This window comes from Camarhynchus parvulus, chromosome 9, assembly GCF_901933205.1.
Source record: "Camarhynchus parvulus chromosome 9, STF_HiC, whole genome shotgun sequence".
Lineage (NCBI taxonomy): Eukaryota > Metazoa > Chordata > Aves > Passeriformes > Thraupidae > Camarhynchus > Camarhynchus parvulus.
In genome coordinates, this window is record NC_044579.1 from 21517920 (window position 1) to 21524493 (window position 6574).

The window sequence follows — 6574 nt, forward strand, 5'->3', positions numbered from 1 at the left end:
ACGAACTGCTCCGGGGAGAGCAGGGTGCGGGCGGGGGGCGGCGGCGGGGGGCGGCGGGAGGCGGCGTCCCTCCAGCCGCTCAGCAGCTTCTGGATGGCCGCTCTCTGCCGGGCCAGGCGGGCCGCAGCCCCGGCCCCGCTCCCCGCTGTCACCCGAGGCTCCCCGGCCCCGGCGGGTCGTAAGGGCGCGTACGCGGAGCGTCTCCAGTGGCTCAGGAAGAGCATCACGATCCGTTCCTTCCTCAAGCTGCCCCACTCCGGCGCCGGCCGCTTCCCCTGCCGCGGGGAGCTGCCGTCGGAAAACGCCTCCTCGCAGCTGATGCCCGAGTCGCTGGCGGCCTCCGCCTCGCGGCCCCCGGCCGGAGCGCTCCCCGCGGCCCCCCAGGCGGGCTCGAAGGCGCCGCGCAGGCTGCGGACACAAACTCCGCACTGCCGGATCTCCCGCTGTGCCAGGCTGCCCCCTGGCTCCCGGGGATGCCCGCCGGCCGCGGGGAGAGCGGAGGGTGCGGCGGGCGCGGCGACGGCAGCGCGGGGACCCGGCAGCCCCTCCATGTTGCCCAGCAGCGCGGCCAGGCTGTTGACGGCGACGGCCAGGCGGCCGCACCAGACGGGCAGGGGCTGCCCCGGAGCAGGCGGGAGGCTGTGGACGGAGATGTTGAGCAGCGGCGCGGGCAAGAGGGCGCGCAGCTCCCGCACCAGGCGCCGCAGCTCGCTCTGGTACACCTCGCCACGCCGTCGCAGCCGCAGGCTCTCCACTGCCCTCTCCAACTGATGCAGGTCTGCCTCGGTCAGCAGCTCCCCGAACGGGCCCAGCACGGCTTGGCGGGAGGGCGAGAAGCTCCAGGAGCCTGCATCCTGCGGAGGGAGGCGGTCAGCGACTTCCGACAGCCCGCGCCCCCTCTGCTCCCCGTGCCCCTCGTACCTGCCCTCCCGCCGGGTCCTCGTCCGCCAGTCGGGCCCGCAGCCGCCGCACCATCACCTGCCGCTTCCACTCGGGGATGAGCCGGCCCCGCTCATCGTGCGTGGGCACCAGGGATTCCGCGTCTACCTCCGCGGGGTCCGGCCTGGGGGGCCCCGCCGGCCCAGGCGCCCCGTCCTGTCCTGGGCGGACAGAGTCATGGGGGGCTCGAAGGGGCTCGGCCGCCGAGGGGACGAGCCGGGGGCCGCGGGCCGAGCCAGCGACCTACCGAGTGCGCGAGGAAGGGCGCCGGGATCCTGGCCCGCTGCGAGGGCTTGCGGAGCTTCAGCTCCGCCGGCACCGATCTGCCGGGCTCCATCCCCTGCCGGGCCGGGCGGCTGCTGGGGGCAGAGGCGCGGGCCTCCTCCTGGGGGAGGGCAGCAAGGGGAGGTGGGCCCCAACACCTCCAGGGCCCCCCAGCTGAGGGGTGACCCGACACATCAGCCCGGACCTTAGGGAGAACCCTCCTCGGGGGACAGCCACAGGTGGATCTGATTCCTTCAGAGGACAGGACGGAGCTGAGGAATCCCGGCTGCCCGCTCTCCCCCTGCAGCCAAGGACCGAGCCCGGGGCCGCCTCATGGCTGCCATCCCTTCTCTGGGCATCTCATGCCCCCAGCCCGTTCCCCCCGCTCCCTGGGGTGACAGGCTGGCATTCCTCGGGGATGGGGGTGCCCATTCCCCCAGCCCCAGTGGGGTCTTACCTGCTGAGGGGGGTGAGCTGGCTGCTGAAGGGGATCAGGTCCTGTCGTGCCCTCCTCAGGGAACACCCAGAGGTGATGTGGCTGCACCCCCAAAGTCCCTGTGTGGGGAGCAATGAGCGATATGGGGCGGGAGGGGAGGTTGGAGTGGTCGGGCAGCCCTGCAGTGCTGGGGCAGGGCACAGAGGCATTGAGCATTGTATTAATATTTGATGGGGCATCGAGTGGCAGCAGCAGGGCTCAGTGGGTGGAACTGGCGCCGTTCCTGGAGATAGTGGCTTGGTGACTTGGCTCCAAGCCTTGTCCTCCTCTTGGGGCCAATGGAGAATGGCCGAGGCTGGTCATGGCCCCAGGCCAGGTGCTGGGGACAAAGGAAACATCTTGCAGAGGGGCACTGAGGGCAGGTTCTGGCAGCAGGGATGTTCAGCAGAGGGTTCTGCTGCACCGCTGCCTGGGCATCGGTTACTGGCATTCAGCCACATTTGTGTTCTTTCCCTCCACCGCCATCCATTATATATGGCTAGTATGGACTCGTGGGGCTCACTTACATGTGAGAAATTCAATCGAGGGGCTGGAATAAAATTAAGAAGCAGCAGATCTAAGCCTATAAACACCAATTAGCTGGCGAGGATCCATTACAGAGTCAGCCTCTCAAGCTTCCCTGGCTCCAGTGCAGGCTGACACCCAGCTCTCATGGGGAGGATATGCTGCCCAGCAATAGGGCCCCAGCACGAGCAGGTTATACTTTGCAGTAGGAGGGGGGAATGTGCTGAAAGCCCTTCAGCAGAGGGTTGTGCCAGGGCTGTCTCCCCCAGCCTGGAGAGCATCTCCCAGGATTTCAGCTTTCCACAGTGCGGGGGTTGTGCAGGAGCATGAGAGGAGAGGAGGTTCTGCCCTAAACCTCTGTCTCTGCCTCTTTTCTCACCCTGTTCCTCAGGAAAGCAGGCACTGGCCCCTTTGGGATCTGCTCAGAGAGTCTTGGGGGACTCCCCTTTCCCTTCTCCCTTCTCCCTTCTCCCTTTCCTTTCCCTTTCCCTTCCTTTCCCTTTCCCTTTCCCTTTCCCTTTCCCTTTCCCTTTCCCTTTCCCTTCTCCATTTCCCGGCTGCATACCCAGAAGGATGAGCAAAGCAGCACAGAAACAGCCAAGGACGGCCTCTCTTGAGTTCCAACAACCACATTATTCCCTCTCCACCAGTTCTTCAGCCTTATCCCACCCTCTGCCCAAGTTCCCACAGCCATATCCTTCTCTTTCCCACAGCTCCCACTCCCCCAGTCCTGCACTAATGAGCAAAGGAGCAGAAGAAACCAGGCGAGGCCCTTCTCAGCATCCTGGTTTTCATTTCAGAGGGGCCATGGAGGATCCACATCAAATGGGATCAAGGGGAGGAGGTGCACGTGGTCCCGAGGCCAGGCCTGCCCTGGCCCGTTTCTGCCCAGCTCCTCCGACACTCTCTGGGCACGCTGCTGGAGCCCGGGGGGGCTCGGTGCCCTGTCCCCATCGGAGAATGTCCAGTGCTGGCCACCTCCAGGAGCTGCCTACTCCTGCTGGTTCTGCTGCTGGTTCTGCTGCTGGTTCTGCTGCTGCTGCTGCTGGTTCTGTTGGTTCTGCTGCTGCTGCTGCTGGTTCTGTTGGTTCTGCTGCTGCTGCTGCTGCCGCTGCTGCCGCTGGCGCCAGCGCACCACGAAGGGATGGAGGCGGCGGCGGGGGCGGCGCGGGGCCGGCCCGGCCCGGCTCTCCTGCCCCTGCAGCAGGCGGATGCCCCCGATGGGCCCTTGACAGGTCGGGCAGGTGGCGGCGGCGTCGGGGGCGGCCTGGGGCTGGATGCAGGCGTGGCAGAACACGTGTCCGCAGGGCTCCACGGCAGCAGCGGGGCTCTGCAGGAAATCCACGCAGATGCGGCACACCCGGACGGCTCGGCGCGCTGCTGGCTCCTGCCTGACCTCCGACATTGCTGCTCCCGGACTTGACTGCTCTCAGCCGCTGGCAGGACTCGAGGGCTTGGCTTCCACCTGTGGCACTCGGAGGCTCCTCGGTCACTGACAGCACTCAGAGGTTCCTCAGTCACTGGGAGCACTCAGAGATTCCTCGGTCGCTGCTGTCATTCAGAGGTTCCTCAGTCACTGGGAGCACTCAGAGATTCCTCGGTCGCTGCTGTCATTCAGAGGTTCCTCAGTCCCTGCTGTCATTCAGAGGTTCCTCAGTCTCTGGCAGCACTCAGAGGTTCCTCAGTCTGCGTACTGACAGCACTCAGAGGTTCCTCAGTCCCTGCTGTCATTCAGAGGTTCCTCAGTCCCTGCTGTCATTCAGAGGTTCCTCAGTCCCTGCTGTCATTCAGAGGTTCCTCAGTCTCTGGCAGCACTCAGAAGCTCCTTGGCTGCTGTGGGTCACAGCCTGAGTGCTCTGGCACTGCCCAGCACTGGGGGTTACAGTTCGTTTATAGTTACCCACTGCAGGTGAGTGATCCCGGCTCTGGTGACATCACAGGGTTCTGAGGGGCACAGCCAGGAGCTCCCCCATCCGCAGAGACAGATCCTGTGGCACACAGCCTGCCTGGCAGTGGGCTGCACACCTCAGTGTTTGCCCAGATCCCTTCCAGGCCGTCCCTGGACCTGCGGCGAACCTGCAGAGGACCTGCTCTGCAGAGCTGCTCTCCATGCTGTGTGCTGGGGCTGCACCTCCCCAGCGGAAGGACTCTGCTCAGCCCTTGGTTGAACTTCAGGAGGTTCCATCAGCCCATTTCTCCAGCCTGTTGAAGTCCCTGAGGCTGCAGCGTCATCTTCTGGTGTCTCAGCCATTCTGTAGAGAACTGGGACTAATTTTCTGGGTTTGGTTTCTGAACTTTATATGTCATATCTTTGATATCTCAAAAGCGGTGAAAATCCAGGGCATGAGGGGTTGAGGACCTTCTGTTTCTATACTTTGCAAAACTTAGTGTTTCATGTCTAACTGATCCTGTGGGGCAGCCAGTGGGAGACCGATGAAGTCTGGGAGCCTCCCCAAGGACTGTGTCCCTGCAGAGCTGCTGCTGAAATCACAGAGCTGTGATTAGTTGAGAGAATAAAGTAAGAGGGACTGGGAAAAGCTTTCTATTTCTATTACCAAGGGTGCTCAGGGAGCAGATTTCTCCTCTCAGCTGGAGAGCCCACGGAGCAGTATAAGAGGCCGAGAGGAATCCATCAGAACACCCCAGTAAGAGAAAGCATGACCCCACACACTCCATACCAGGGCACTGGCTGCAGCCCCAGCCCTGCTGGGTGGGACCCATTCTTTGCCAAAGGCTGTGTGTGAAGCAGGAGCTCAAAAGTCCCATAAAAATCAGAGAGCAGAAGGGCATTGCTGCTACATTTCTGCTGCAGTGCCCAGCCACAAAGCTGCAGAAATAGGGCTGTTGGGTGCTTAATGCTGCCACCTTCCTATTTCTCCCTGGAGAATAGGACACAGCAATCATTCTGCTATTGAAAATGTGAGTATAAAATATTTGAAGGTTAGAAAATCTGGCAGAGCTGTAAATCCTGATCCTGAGTTCTAAGGAAATACAGACAATATAACTATTATTAGTTATATAGACTCTATAACTTAGACCAAAGTTACGAAGTGCTTTTATGACTTAAGTTATAAGATATCAATATAACCTGATATAGCTATATAACCTGGTATCAATCTAACCTAAATAATGACTTTTTATATATATAAATAACCTGATACCTACATAACCTGAATCATAGCTTTTTATACCTATATAACCTGAATCATAATTTTTATACCTAGTAAACTGATATAAATAAATTTTTATACAATGTAATGGCTGGTATATGGTTAACTAGTTGCTTAATGCTGATTAGACAAAAAAAAAAAAAAAAAAAAACTTCGACAGGTGGATAGCTTTAGAAATAGGTAAGTATAGTCTACTGAAAAATAGTAATGATATATATAATACTGATGAAAAATAGTACTATTACTAAAAATAAATAAATAAACAAACACCTGCTCTATAGACATCGGTCTGTGAGGATTTATTTCCAGTCTATCTTTTGGGCATCATATGCAGCCACTCTTCTAAGAACCTTAAAGCTCATTTTGGTAATCTCTTTGTCTTTTGAAGGATTCAGTAAAAATCACTTATGTCAATAAATCTGTTAAAACAGAGAGTGAAAGCTGGGGCCAAGTTTTAGAGAAAGAAAGGAGAAAAGAACAGCCCATGGTAAGCACCAGTCCCATGTAATTAGTACTGGAGACTGCTGAGGCCATAGACACACAAGAATAAAATAACTTGTAATTTTTTCCCTGCTGCCCAGCCCTGTTTTCTGCTGCTGCTTTGGGTTTTTCACTACACATTAACCCCACACCTCACGTCTGCCCAGACCCCCGAGGCTCCTGCCAGTAGTTTTTTGTTTGCCCCTCTGGGTGTGCCCGCCTCTGCCTCTCGGGACTTCAGCAGCTCCGAGTGACCCCAAGATGCGTTAGAAAGTCTCCTTCTCCAGCCTGGCAGTCAAAGAAGGAGTCAGAACTCTTCTAGTCTCGGTCTCAAGGTTGTTTATTGCTTCTATGAAATTCTCTCTCCAACCTACCATGGTCTGTCTGGCAGATCGGGTTGAGGCACTCTGCCCGTCTCAGAGGCAGTGCTATCTTTTTATACTAAAATCTACATGTACAATATTTACAATTCCCAATACCTATCACCTATGTTAGACAGTGAGTTTCTACCTTAAACCAATCCAAAGTGCCAACACCACAGCAGAAGGTGGAGGCCAAGAAGAAGGAGAAAGGCTGGACATGCCCAGATTCCTCCATCTTGCCCCCTGAACCCGCACTCTAAAAACCCCAAAAATCTATTTTTCACCCCGTGATAAATTCACTATCATTCTACCTAAACTTTGTGGCTTGTAATTCTTCATATAAGGTTGGTAATTGTTTT